This window comes from Felis catus, chromosome C1 (genome assembly GCF_018350175.1).
Source record: "Felis catus isolate Fca126 chromosome C1, F.catus_Fca126_mat1.0, whole genome shotgun sequence".
Taxonomy (NCBI): Eukaryota; Metazoa; Chordata; class Mammalia; order Carnivora; family Felidae; genus Felis; species Felis catus.
In genome coordinates this window covers 156358090-156372545 of record NC_058375.1, presented here as the reverse complement: position 1 = coordinate 156372545, position 14456 = coordinate 156358090, and the positions used below count along the sequence as shown (strand labels likewise).

The following is a 14456-nucleotide window of genomic DNA, read 5'->3' as shown; positions in this document are numbered from 1 at the left end:
GAGTCATACTCTGGGTGCTAGAAACTAAGTCAAAAATGGAGTCATGCTCCAGGCAACTTTTAGCTTTCTTCATAAATGGTGAAATTCAACTATGCAGAGCATTTCATACTAGAATCCATTTGACCAAATACTTTCTATCCAAAGCATGACAGCCAGGGATTCTCTAATCGTAATACATGTACTATCCTAGGCCTCTAGAGATAAATAAGCCCAGTCTAGCAACTAGAAAAGGTCTACCTACATTCCATCCTTTATAATACCAATGACCAAACATATCCAATTAGAATTCTCAAAAAGTAATCGTGATCATTGTTTCTAAAGAATCAACAAGAAGACTGAATAAAATAATGACTAAGGCTGGAAGGGAATAGAGAAAAAGAGCAAATGAAAAGATTAAGTTAGGGACAGGGAAAGGTGAAAGAAGAAATTGTCCGAACACAATGCAAAAGGAAAGGCAAAAATTTGAGAGAAAAGCTATGAGATATGGAGAACTGATTTAAGATGTCCAATAACCAGCAAAATGGCCATTCCAGAGAGAGACAACAGAGAAAATGGAGAAGAAATAATCAAAGAAAATATAAAGGCCAATATTAAAAAAAAAAGAAAACACATAGACCAACAAAATTAAGAACTGAAAAAAGAAAAAAAATCATTAAAACCATATAGAAAATGTTCTTTCCATAAGCAAAAAAAAAATCTTATGTTACGCTTTTAAAAAAATGTTTACTTATTTATTTTTGAGAGAGAGAGAGCGAGCAAGAGTAAGCACAAGCAGAGGACAGGCTTCAGGCTGTAAGCTGTCAGCACAGAGCCTCATTTTTATATTCATAATGTATTTAAAACCTCAAAATATTATGATTCATGGGCATTTAATAGTTTTTCTTGCTGATATCTGTCAAAATAACAAAACAAAACAAAAATACAAGAGATAAAAGACAGGTAACCTAAGATATAAGGAAAACATTTATTTAATTCCAAATAATTATTTATATTGTACCTGTGAAATATACTGTTTTTATTACCTAAGGATTCATAATGCAAATACATAGTATAATATACTGCAACTAAAATTATGAACAATTGCTACAAAATGTGAAAGTAAATAGAGAGGAAAAATAAATACCTAAAAAATTTAGTAAATCTTTGCTCATTCACAGGAGAGGTTACTGATTAGATGTGTTCACTGATAACAAAATATATGTTTAAACATGTCTATTAAAAATTTAAGGGAAGCCCATGTCAGGCTCTGCAATGAGAGTGGAGCCTGCTTAAGATTCTCTCTCTCTTTCCCTCTGCCCCTCTCCTCCATTTGCATTCTCTCTCTCTCTCAAATTCTATTTTTTAATTTAAAAACTTAAGGGTAGTTTTTACTACTAGGGAAATAAACTAGAATAAGATGGCAGAAATAATACCAAAAGATATCTGTAATTTTAAATACTAATTCTCAGATTAGGCAAAATGTGTGTATATCCAAACCCAAGAGCCTACAAAATAACATAAGTTTGAAAATAAGGTAATATAAAATAACATATTAAGAAAACATTAATAGAAAACAAGCAGAGTTTATAATATTGATGTGAAAATTAGGATTGAAAAAAATTAAAGTGGTCTAAGATAAAATAAATAACAGAAACCTTTTGGATCAAACAATATAGCTTTAAAATATAGAAGGAAAAACTTGTTAGTGTAGAAGAAACTTGACAAAACAACAATCACAATGAATTTCACACTACTATCTCAGGTATCAGAAAATAAAAGCAAAACCTATTCAGGATGTAAAGGATTTAAATAAGAAAATGAACAATGTATATACATATATGTATATACATATGCATGTAACATATAATGTGCGTACAAATTATATACAATGTATAATGTATGTATAATATATATTATAGTATATATGTATATTTATATATTATATATGTAAATATATAAAATGTACGTGGCATATTCAAAGGGCAGAATAAAAAGGCAAAATAAGGCAATTGTTTTTCATGACTGCTTCTGAAAATTCACTCTTGAGGGCAAGTCTTTTTTTGTCCTTGGATAAAATCTCAGGCAAATTCCATCTCTCATTTGTTCTATTTTAGATAATACAAAGTCCTTCTGTATGCTCTAGATGGAAACATTTCAAGGAGAAAGATGGGCATAGTTACTTCTACTCTGTTGCCCCATTTGAAGCTACTCTCTCTCTACCCACACCAGTTCACTGGAATGCCAATACTCTGAAGCTGGAAAGGTTGTAGAGATTAATAAGGAGCAGAGAATAGCTCCTTAAATGAAAAGAGTTGTAAGCTGGATTCAGTTCTCTCTTAGCTTGGTATATGTTATATGCTGACTTGTACTTTTCAGTGTACTTTGTGGGTTCCATGAAGGATATTCATTGGTTGGAATCTCTTGCTGAAATTTTTGATGTAGTTTCCAGGGGGCTGATGATGATGACACCCCCAACCCCATCACCACCACTGCACATTTTGGTTCTCAACAGTCTGAGCCCATGAGAAAATCTCTTTTGGAATTTTACCAAAACTCCAGGTTGTACTCTTAGGAATAATACTAATAAGAGAATTCCACACAACTCTCTGTGCATATATCCACAGGAAACATGTATTTTTATGTCTTTGAGAAAGCGATTATTCTCAAAAATCACAGCCTTCTACTGGGCTTCTGTAAGAAACTTCCATTTCTTGTCCTTTGGTTCTTTCAGGCATCTGAATGATCTCTTTGAAACTTCCCTCAATCTATTTGAGGTTAAGGTTAGAGAAAAAGCTCTTCCCTTCCCCTGTCATGTTGAATGTGGGGATATGCCATAGCATTTCAACAACTTTTTACAAAGACATTTTCTCTCCAATCTCCTTTCATCTTCTCTATCCTCTTTTACAATTGACCAGTTAGCCAAAAGTTGAAAACCTCCTATGCAAGGCATATGCAAATAGTCTCATAACTTATTTTAGAACATAGGAGAAATTGTCACCTATTGTTTTCTACTTTGTCACTTTGGCTTCACTAGAAACTACTACTAGCACCCCATTAAACATCCTGTTTCACAGTGAACTGGATTAGGGACAACAGGTCTACTCTTCCAGACTATAATTTTCCAATGTCTATTAAGAATCAGACATCAGCAATAAAGATGTGAATTTCTCTAGCTCAGGTCATGGAAATCATTTCCCATTGAGAGTGAAGGCAGTCTGGGACTCAATGGTGGCATCAGTACTCTTGGAGAAGAAATGGCTAAGCATTTGGGGATTTCACTGTGGCTGAGGAATGTGTGACACTAGGAAAATCTCCATTACCTCCATCATTTCAAGTGATAAAGAAGAAAGGCAAAAGCTAGTTGAACAGATGGACTAGACCTACTTCCAAGCCTTAAAATATTACTTGGGTAGTGAGTTCATAAGTAATGTGTGGTTCTCTAGGTTCAAGGTCAGAAGATAAAATTGGCCTTACTCTGTGAGTATCTCCCTGCTTTTGAGAACATCATATATATGAATGGGGACATAAATTTTAAAACTAATCTAGACAGTGATTTCCACCCCCTACAATTGCAGAAGTTATCAGATCCAAAAATGGAAAATTTGTGCCTTCTGCTTCTGGCAGAATGTCCTACCCACACAGGAAGCTTAACTTAAGGACAATTCATACAGGACTCATTGGAATTAGTGTTCATAGACTTTTGTGCTTAAGTAGGGAATATACTTGCAAATGCTGAAACACCTCACCTTTTAGGTCCAATTTATCCCACTCAAAATCATAAGGCATGAATGAATGCTCACTTATCACTATAGGAGTTAGTGACTTCAGGGAAGGTTTCCAGAACCCCTTGATGTGGAAAGTGCTCCACCTAGTGGGAGTTCAGATATCCAGAACCTTCTATCCCTCAAGAGAGACCCTTAATAAAAGATTAAATGAAAGTCTACTAAATATCCTGGGGATACATTCCCCAAGAGAAAAGAACATATACAATGTTTCTCCATAATGCCACCAGGACCATGCCATTGTTTCCCTCCATTTTTAATATTAGGGAACACATCTCAGCTGCCTTTTATTTCTTTATTGCCTTTTATTTCTTTACAGTATGAATGATGAAGACTGTATATCCAGAAACCAGTGTGCTGCTAACCTCAGGGACAGATTTCAAGAACAATACTTCCAAATATCAATGTAGTAGTTAGCCTACAGTACTGAAGCAGAGAGTATGTTCCTGAATTAGAGACTGCAAGGTCAAAGCAAAATGGATGATTAGAAGCCCCACCGTATCTCTCATATTAGGGTGTTAGAGATTTTACCTGTATGCAAACAGAAAGATGCGAGTGGGTTACATTCATTAACCAAATATTTATTGAGTAAATGCAGTGTTCTAGGACCTAGGGATATAGCAATGTAGTTTGTATTCCAGTGAAAGGAGACAGACAATACACAAATATATTAAATAAATAACAAATAAATATATAGTAACATATAAACATAGTGTTCTATGTGATGATTAAGAGCAATGAATACAATTAAATCAGCATAAAGGGATAGGTAGGTGTTAGCAAAGGTTAGACAGGTTGGCAAAGGAAGGACTCCTAAATAACACATTAGTAGAGACCTGGAAATAATGAGAGCATGTCCTATAACATGTCTGAGGAAGAGTGTAGCAGGGAGGGAGTGGTACAGTAAAACACCTAGGGCGAGACTATACTTTGCAGGTTGAAGGAAGGGCAAGGGAGCCAGTGTGAGTAGAGCAGTTAGCAAAAGGAGAAACGGAGTAGGAGAAGTCAGAGGAGATGTCAGGGGCCAGATGGTGTAAGTCACTACAGGCCTTGTTAGGCACTTTGAATTTTGTTTTGAGTGAGATGAAGGTTTTGAGCAGAGAAGTGACATTATATAAGTCATTTTCAAAAGGATTCTTCTGACCACGTAGAGTACACAGGGTCAAATGTTGGACAGGGAGATTAGTTAAGTGTTACCGTAGGAGTCAAGATGAGACGTAACAGTGGCTTGGATTAAGGGAGCCTGTGTGTGAGACTATGTGTGTGTGAGGAAGAGATGGAGAAAGACAGAGACCAAAATGGAAAGACAGAGCAATTCATACCCATCCAACAAAGATGACCTATTCTTTTCCAAATAATTATGAGGCATTTATAAAAATAAATCATTTAGTAAGGTATCAACTCAAACTCAATCAATTCCAAAAAGTAAAATGCAAACAGGCAACATTCTTCAATCACAATGAAATTACACTAAATATTAACTGTGGCAGACTAGACAACAAATCTAACCCACCAGAAATATTTTAAAGTCTCAGTATAACTTTTAGTTTATTATCTAACAGTCTTTATTAAACTAGAATCCATGGGACACCTGGGTGGCTCAGTCAGTTTAGTGTCCAACTTCAGCTCAGGTCATGATCTCATGATCTCATGGTTCATGAGTTTGAGCCCTGGGTCAAGCTCTGTGCTGACAAATCAGAGCCTGGAGCCTGCTTCAGATTCTGTATCTCCCTCTCTCTCAGCCCCTCCCCCAACTCACACTCTGTCTCTCTTTCTCAAAAATAAACATTAAAAAAATTTTTTTTATAAAAAATAAACTAGAATCCATGTGGCCAGCCCCCTTTTTTGCCCAGGTATAGAATAAGAATGTAAAAACTAGGAGGCTTACATTTCTAGGATATATGTTTTATAATTTTTCTCCCGAGTCCAGGGCTTATGATTTTTCCCCATACCCTGTCTTTCAGTATTTAAAAAATTATACATCTCTCTCTCTCTCTCTCTCTCTCTCTCTCTCTCTCTCTCTCTCTCTCTCTCTCTCTCTCTCTTTTGGAAACTGTATGTTTTTAAAGTGCCTATCTCTCAGTAAAGTCTTTCCTACATTCTTTCCTATTTTACATGTTACTAGAATTCAGAGTTTTCTTGTGCATACCAAGGCTAGAGCTTAACTAAAGGTCCTGCCACAGTGATTAGAGAAAGGGGGCTGCTCTCCCATGTGAATCTGCTAATGTTTTTTAAAGGACAAATTATCAATGGAGGCTGTTCCACAAGGATTTCCGACATAGAGTTTTTCTACCATGTGTTCTTTGGTGTGAATAAAACTGAGCTCTTTAGCTGACATCTTCTCCACATTCATTATATTTATATAGTTTATCACCCTGTGTTAATTCTCTGGTGTCTGTGTACATGCACACTCTGAAAGAAGGTTCTTTCACATTCACTTACATGGTGTCTCTCCAGTATAACATTTCTGATGCTAAGGATACAGTATAAATCGAAGGCTTTCCTATAGAGACTTTATGGTTTCCCTCCATGAGTATGAATTCACTTATGTTGCTTGAAGAATGAATGGCCACCGAGGCTCTCTCACATTGATTACAGACATAGGTTTTTTTCTCCCATGTGAGTTCTTTTTCCAGAAGAAGGAATCTTACTGGGGGAGACCATGTATTTCATGCTGCAGAAGCAATTTAATGAAGTTAACACACTGGAAATCTATTACTCATACAGCATCACTTGCAGAACATGTGAGGATTCATACTTCATAAAAGACTCTCGGTGTCACAAATGAAGGGATATCTTTAATGATCACTCATTTCTTAGCCAACATTAACAATCTCACAGTGAGGATATATCAGTCCTAAAGTAAAAGGGTAAAGAGCACAGTTAGAGTTCACGTCAGAATATTCATACTGGGAAGATAATAAATGGCTCTTCAGAGTCCGAGGGGGATGATGGTAGAGTCAGAGGATCCTGAACTCACCTCATCCCATTGACACACTATTGCAACTGACTCTGAAAACTGGCAGAGTAGATCTTCCACAATCAGACATAGAGGAAAGGCCACATCAAAAGGGGGGGAAGGGCAAAGATGTGGTCGGGAACCAAACCATGGGGTAACTAATCACAAATGGAAGGGCCATTGTAAGCACAGAGGAGAAAGATCAGACTCCACACAACGCTCCTCAGCCCTAGGAACCTGCACTGGGAAGACAGGTCCCTATAATGTCTGAAACTAAATCCCCACTCTTAAAGAGACAGCATGCTAAATAACTTGGCTGAAGACACAGCACAGAAGCAGCCATCTGAAAAGCACCTGGGAAATACTATAAGGAGATGTATTGATTAATCTTACTTTTTAGGCTGGAGGGGCAGGGATCTGCAAGAAACTTCTCTGGGAACAAAAATGCTGGTGGGTGCCATTTTTCTTGCCCTCCCTCATCCTAGATAGCCAGATGCTGTGGGAGCTAGTTCTGACATGCTGTATCTACCATGTTAGTATGTCCTTCCCCAGCATTCTCCTGTAAATCTGCCCCTTTCAAACCACCTGCCAGGACAGGCACCCTTCTGAAGTTGCTCTTTCCCAAGCACACCTGGCAGGCAGCCCCTGACAGGACCAGTGGCCCACCAAAGTAACTCCTGCCCTGAACAGGGAGGGAGATAACCTCACACACCAGTGTTCTGGCATTTCCTGCAGCCAGGCCTCTTAGCTGGATGTGCAGTGAGCAAGTGCTGCCCTTTGGTATGCGTGTAGCTGTCACAGACACTAACTGCAGACAGAAAGGCTGGGTGTTGGCCTGAACCACAAGCAAGCCTATGGTGGCTACAGCCATGCCTCTCAACAGCATGGGAACAAACCCTTCCCAGTGTACCAAAGCAGGCAGTGGGTTATTACAGCCAGCTGGTCTAAAGGCCAACCCCACCCACCAGTGTGCCCACAGCAATCATGGCTCAGCCACAACAGTAGGGCATATGCAGCCCACACAGGGAACACTTCTGGAGTGCCTGGTTCTGGTGATCAGTGGCATTACATTACTGGGCACAACAGAATCTCTTCTACATAAGGCCAGTACTTTCAAGACCAGGAGAAATAGCTGATCTATCTAATACATAGAAACAAACACAGAGAGCTAGACAAAATGAGGAAACAGAGAAATATGTCCCAAATAAAAGAATATAACAAAAAAATGAAACAGAGAAAAACAATATATCTGATACACAGTTCCAAGTAATGGTCTCTCAGATACTCATCGTACTTAAGAAAAGAGTGAATTAAGGGTGCCTGTGTGGCTCAGTCGGTTAAGCGTCCGACTTCAACTCAGGTCATGATCTCATGACTCGTGAGTTTGAGCCGTGTTGGGCTTTATGCTGACTGCTCAGAGCCTGGAGCCTGCTTCAGATTCTGTGTCTCCCCCTCTCCTGCTCACGCTCTGCCTCTTTTTCTCAAAATAAATAAATGTTAAATTAAAAAAAAAAGAATGAATTAATTCAGTGGCAACTTCAACAAAAAGACAGAAAATATAAAAAATAACCAGTTGGGGGCACCTGGGTGGCTCCGTCAGTTAAGCGTCCAACTTTGGCTCAGGTCATTATCTCATGGCTCTTGAGCTCGAGCCCCTCATCAGGATCTCTGCTGTCAGCACAGAGCCCGCTTGGGATCCTCTGTCTTCCTCTCTCTCTTCCCCTCCCCCGCTCATGCAGCTGTCTCTTCCCCTCTCTCTCAAAAACAAATAAACATTAAAAAAATAATCAGAGCTGGAGAATACAATATATGAAATGAAAAATACACTAAAGGGAATCAGTAGCAGATTAAAGGATGCAGAAAAATGGATCAGTGACCTGGAATACAGGGTAGTAGAAAGCACCCAAGTTGCACAGCAAAAAGAAAAAAGAATAGCTTAAAAGACCTCTGCAATATCAAGCATAATAACGCTCACATTATAGGTATCCCAGAAAAAGATACAAAGAAGGAAGCAAAACTTATTTAAAGAAATAATGGCTGAAAACTTCTCTAATCTGGGGAAGGAAAGAGACATCAAGGTCCAGAAACACAGACAGCCCCAAGCAAAATGAACCCAAGGAGGTCCACAGCAATAATAATCAAAATTGCAATAATTAATAATAAAGAGATAACCTTAAAAGCATCAAGAGAAAATAGTCATATACAAAGGAAACACCACAAAGCTATCAGCTGATTTTTTAGCAGAAACTTCACAGGCCAGAAGGGAGTGGCACTATTTATTCAAAGTATTAAAAGGGAAAAGGACCTTACAACCAAGAATACTCCACTCACAAGGTTATCATTCAGAATTGAAGGAGAGCTAAAGAGCTTCCCAAACAAAAGTGAAGTTCATCACCACTAAACCAGCTTTACCAGAAATGTTAATGATACTTCTTTAAGTGGGAAGAAAAAGCCATAACTAGAAGAAAATTATGAAAGGAAAAAAGCTTCACTGCTAAAAGCAAACTTATACTAAAGATAGATTAGTCACTCATAAAGGTAGTATGGAAGTTAAACAATAAAGTAGTAAAATCAATTGTATCCACAAAAATTAGTAAAGGGATACATAAAAAGATGTAAAAATATGACTTCAAATACATAAAACATGGAATGGTACTAAAAACTTACTGCTTTTAGAATGTGTTTGAACTTAAGTGACCATTAACTTATTATAGACTGCTATACACATAGGTTATTATATATGAAACCAATGGTAACCACAAACAAAAAAATAATAGATACACAAAAAATAAAGAGAAATCCAAGCACAACATTAATGGAGGCCATCAAACCACAGGTAAAAGAGCAAGAAGAAAGGGACACAGAAGAACAAAACTAACCTGAAAACAATTAACAAAATGGCAATAAGTACATACTTATCAATAATTACTTCAAATGCAAATGGATTACATGCTACAAAAAAAAAAGATATAGGGTGACTGAATGGATAAGAGAGAGAGAGAGAGAGAGAGACTTATATATATGCTCCCTAAAAGAGACTCACTTCAGACCTAAAGATACATACAAACTGAAAGTGAAGGGATGGAAAAAGATGTTCCATGCAAATGAAAGAAAAAAAAAAAAAAGCCAGGATAGAAATACTTATATGAGACAAAATGGACTTTATTTTATTTTTTTAGATTATTTTTTTAATTTTTAAAATTTTATTTTAGAAAGAGAGAGCACCTAAGTGGGGGGAGAGCACAGAGAAGCAGAGAGAGTGACAGAAAGAGAGGGAGTGAGAGAAAGAGAGACACAGAAAGAGAGAATCTTAAGCAGGCTCCATGCTCTGTGCAGAGTCTGACATGAGACTCAATCTCAGGAACCTGGGATCATGACTTAAGTCAAAATCAAGAGTCACACACTCGGGGCGCCTGGGTGGCGCAGTTGGTTAAGCGTCCGACTTCAGCCAGGTCACGATCTCACGGTCCGTGAGTTCGAGCCCCGCGTCAGGCTCTGGGCTGATGGCTCAGAGCCTGGAGCCTGTTTCCGATTCTGTGTCTCCCTCTCTCTCTGCCCCTCCCCCGTTCATGCTCTGTCTCTCTCTGTCCCAAAAATAAATAAACGTTGAAAAAAAAAATTAAAAAAAAAAAAAGAGTCACACACTCAACTGACTAAGCCACCAGGTGCCCCCCAAATAGATTTTAAGACAAATACTGGAGCAAGAGACAAAGAATGGCATTACATATGACAAAGGGATCAATCCAACAAGAGGATATAACAATTGTACCAATCTACACAACCAACATAGAAGCACTAACTACATAAAGCAAATGTAAACAAATATAAGGGAGAAATTAACAGTAATACAAAAGTAGTTGGGCACTTTAACACCTCACTTACATCAATGATTAGGTTGTCCACACAGAAAATCAACAAGGTAACAATGGCTTTGGATGACACATTAGATCATATGGACTTAACAGATATATACAGAATATTCCATCTCCAAACAACAGAATATACATTCTTTTCAATTGCACATGGAACAATCTCCAGGATAGGTCACATGTTAGGCCACAAAACAAGTCTCAATAAATTTAAGGAGATTGAAATCATATCAAACATATTTTTAGATCACAACTGTACAAAACGAGAAATCAATTACAAGAAAAAAATTGGAAGAAACACAGACATGTGGAGGCTAAACAACCAAAAGTTAACAAAGAAATTAAAGAGGAAATCAAAACAAAATGGAGACAAATGAAAATGGAAACACAACAGCCTAAAATTTTGGGATGCAGCAAAAGCAGTTCTAAGATGAAAATTTTTAAAAATACAAGCCTACTTCAAGAAACAAGAAAAATCTCAAATACATACTTTAAATTTATACCTAAAACTAACTAGAAAAACAAGGGCAAACAAAACTCAGAGTTAGTAGAAGAAAAAAAAAATAAAGATTAGAGTAAAAATATATAAAATAGAGACTTAAAAAAAAACCAGAAAAAAAATAATGAAGCCATGAGCTGATTATTTGAAAAGATAAACAAAATGAAAAAAAATCTCTAGCTAAACTCATTTAAAAAATAAAAGAGAGAGAGAAGACTCAAAGTCAGGAATAAAGGAGTAGAAATGACAACTGACATCACAGATATACAAACAACTTTAAGAGGATATTACAAAAATTATATACCAACAAATTGGACAACTTAGAAAAAACTGATAAATTCCTAGAACACACAATCTTCCAAAACTGAATCAGAAAGAAACAGAAAATCTGATTAGACAAATTACTAGTAATGGAATTGAATCAGTAACCAAAAATCTCCCAACAAACAAAAGTCCAAGACCAGATAGCTTCACAGTAAATTCTACCAAACATTTAAAAAAGAGTTAAAACTTATTCTTTTTAAACTAACTATTGTAAAAAAAAAAAAAGAGGAAGGAAAATTTCTAAATCTATTCTATGAGGCCAGCATTACCTTGATATCAAAAGCAGACAAAGGCACTACAAAAAAGAAAACTATAAGCCAATGACCCTGATAAACAGATACAAAAATCTGCACCAAAACATTAGCAAACCAAATTCAATAGTACATTAAAAGGATCATTCACCACAATCAAGTGAGATTTATTCCAGGGATATAAGGATGGTTCAATGTTCACAAATCAATGTAACAACATCACGTTAACAAGAGGGATGATGAAAAACATATGATCATCTCAATGGATGCGGAAAAAGCATTTGACAAGATACATCTGTTTATGATAAAAACTCAAAAAAGTGAGGTTAGAGGGAACACACGTCAGTATAATAAAGGTCATATATGTTAAACCCATAGCTTACAGCATACTCAGTGGTGAAAAACTAAGAGCTTTTTCCCTAAGATCATGAACAAGACAAGGGTATCCATTATCACTACTTATATTCAACATAGTACTGGAAGTGTTAGCTACAGCAATCAAACAAGAAATAAAAGGCATCTAAATTGGTAAGGAAGAAGTAAAGTTTTCACTATTTGCAGATGATGTGATACTATATATATATATAGAAAGCCCTAAAGTCTCCACCAAAATTATTAGAACTAATAAATGAATTTGGTAAAGTTGTATGATACAAAATCTGTTGTTTTTGGGGTACCTAGGTGGGTCAGTTGGTTGAGCATCTGACTTCGGCTCAGGTCATGATCTCACGGTTCGTGAGTTTGGGCCCTGCATCGGGCTCTGTGCTGACAGCTCAAAGCCTGGAGCCTGCTTGGGATTCTGTGTCTCCCTCTCTCTGTGCCCCTCCCCCACACATGCTCTGTCTCTCTCTGCCTCTCAAAAATAAAGAAAACTAATAAAAAAGTTTTTTTAAGTAAAAAAAAAATTAAAAAACGAAAATCTGTTGTTTTTGAGCAGCAGAAACAGAAATTAAGAAAAAAATTCAATTTATAATTATACCAACAAAAAAATAAAATATTTAGAAATAAATGTAACCAAGGAGATGAAAGACCTATACTCTAAAAACTGTAAGATACTCATGGGAGAAACTGAAGATGAAACAAATAAATGGAAAGATATACTGTGCTCACAGATCTGAATAAATAAAATTCTTAAAATGTCCATACTAACCAAAAGGAATCCCTATGGAAATACCAATTTCATTTTTCATAGAATTAGAACAAAAAATCTTAAAATTTGTACAGAACCACAAAAGACCCTGAAGAGCCAGAGCAATCTTCACAAAAGAAAACATAGCTAGAGGTATCACAATCCAAGATTTCAAACTATACTACAGAGCTATAATAATCAAAACAGTATGGTATTGGCACAAAAACAGACACATAATCAACAGAACAGGATGGAAAGCCCAGAAATAAACCCATGCTTATATGGTCAATTAATATATGACAAAGGAGGCAAAAATTACAATGAGAAAAAGACAGTTTCTTCAACAAATGGTGCTGGAAAAACTGGACATCTATATGTGAAAGAATGAAACTGGACTGCTTGCTTTCTTACACCAGAGGCAAGAATAAACTCAAAATGGATTAAACACCTAAATGTGAGATGCGAACTCCTAAAAGAAAACCTAGGCGGTAATCCCTTGGATATGAGCCTGAGCAACATATTTATGGACATGGCTCCTCAAGGCAAGGGAAACAAAGGAAAAATAAACTACTGGAACTAACCCAAACAAGAACTCATACTTCTGCCAAATGACTTATTATTGGAAAAAAATGTAGGATAAAGATAGGTATTCTTGGAAATAGTGAGTCCAGAATTTAGTAAAGTGGTAAACAACTAAATAAATCCTCTTCAGTATATTTGTACTTGTGATGAATATTAAGCAAAGTTTTTGAAAAAAAACTTTTTAAAAAGTATATATGTCTTAACATTGCTTTTGTTTTGTTAAACTTTGCTTTCTAATTACCCACTTTAAGCATGAAGGAGAAATGTGTTGACTATTCACTACAAAAGATCAGTTTAATATGGTTTTATTGAAATCATCTAGGATTACAGACTCAGACATTATGTACTTTTGATTTTAAAAATCAGTCACGACATTTTCATTCTACTTGGTAAGGTAGATTTGTAATTTTAAGAGTTAATCCTTTTTCATTGCCACTTCTATACCACAACATTTCCAGTTTGAGATTCTTTATTTTCACAGATTTTGTTGTTTGTTTGCATTTCAGGAAAGGTACAGGGATGGTACATTTTCTAATCTCATGGACAAATAAATTAGCTAAATTTAGAGTTTTTAAATCATAGTGTTTTCCCTCCAACACTATAGGATGGAGAAATAACTATTTCCTCAACAAGTAAGTTATAAGGAAAAAAGAATGGTTGAGGACAGTTATAGCTTAAATTACACTTTAGAGACTAAACCAAAAATTTGTGAATGTATTTGGGATCTTGATTTGAACAAACCAAAAGTAAATATATAAAATTGGGGAAGATTTATACACTGATTGGCTATTAAATGATATTATAAAGGTATTTTTTTAGATATGGTAGTGATTTGTTATTATTCAGTTCTTTTAAAAGGAATACTTATAATTTAGAGATATGTAATGATGTATTCATGATCAAAGTGATACAATGTCTTAGAATTGCTTCCAAGATTGGGGTATGGGGGAATGGGTGGAGATATAGAAGAAACCAGGTTGGCATGAGTTGATAAATGTGGAGCTGGGGGGGGAGAGTACATAAGGTTTATTATACAAGTTTCCCCATGTTTGTATATATTAGAAAATTTCCATAATGGAACA

At 36.2% G+C, this 14456-nt stretch overlaps 1 pseudogene; it reads right to left on the bottom strand.

The window, feature by feature from the left end:
• Positions 1-7591, bottom strand: part of LOC123379107 — a 49291-nt pseudogene extending 41700 nt beyond the window's left edge.
• Between the last annotated feature and the right edge of the window lie 6865 nt (positions 7592-14456).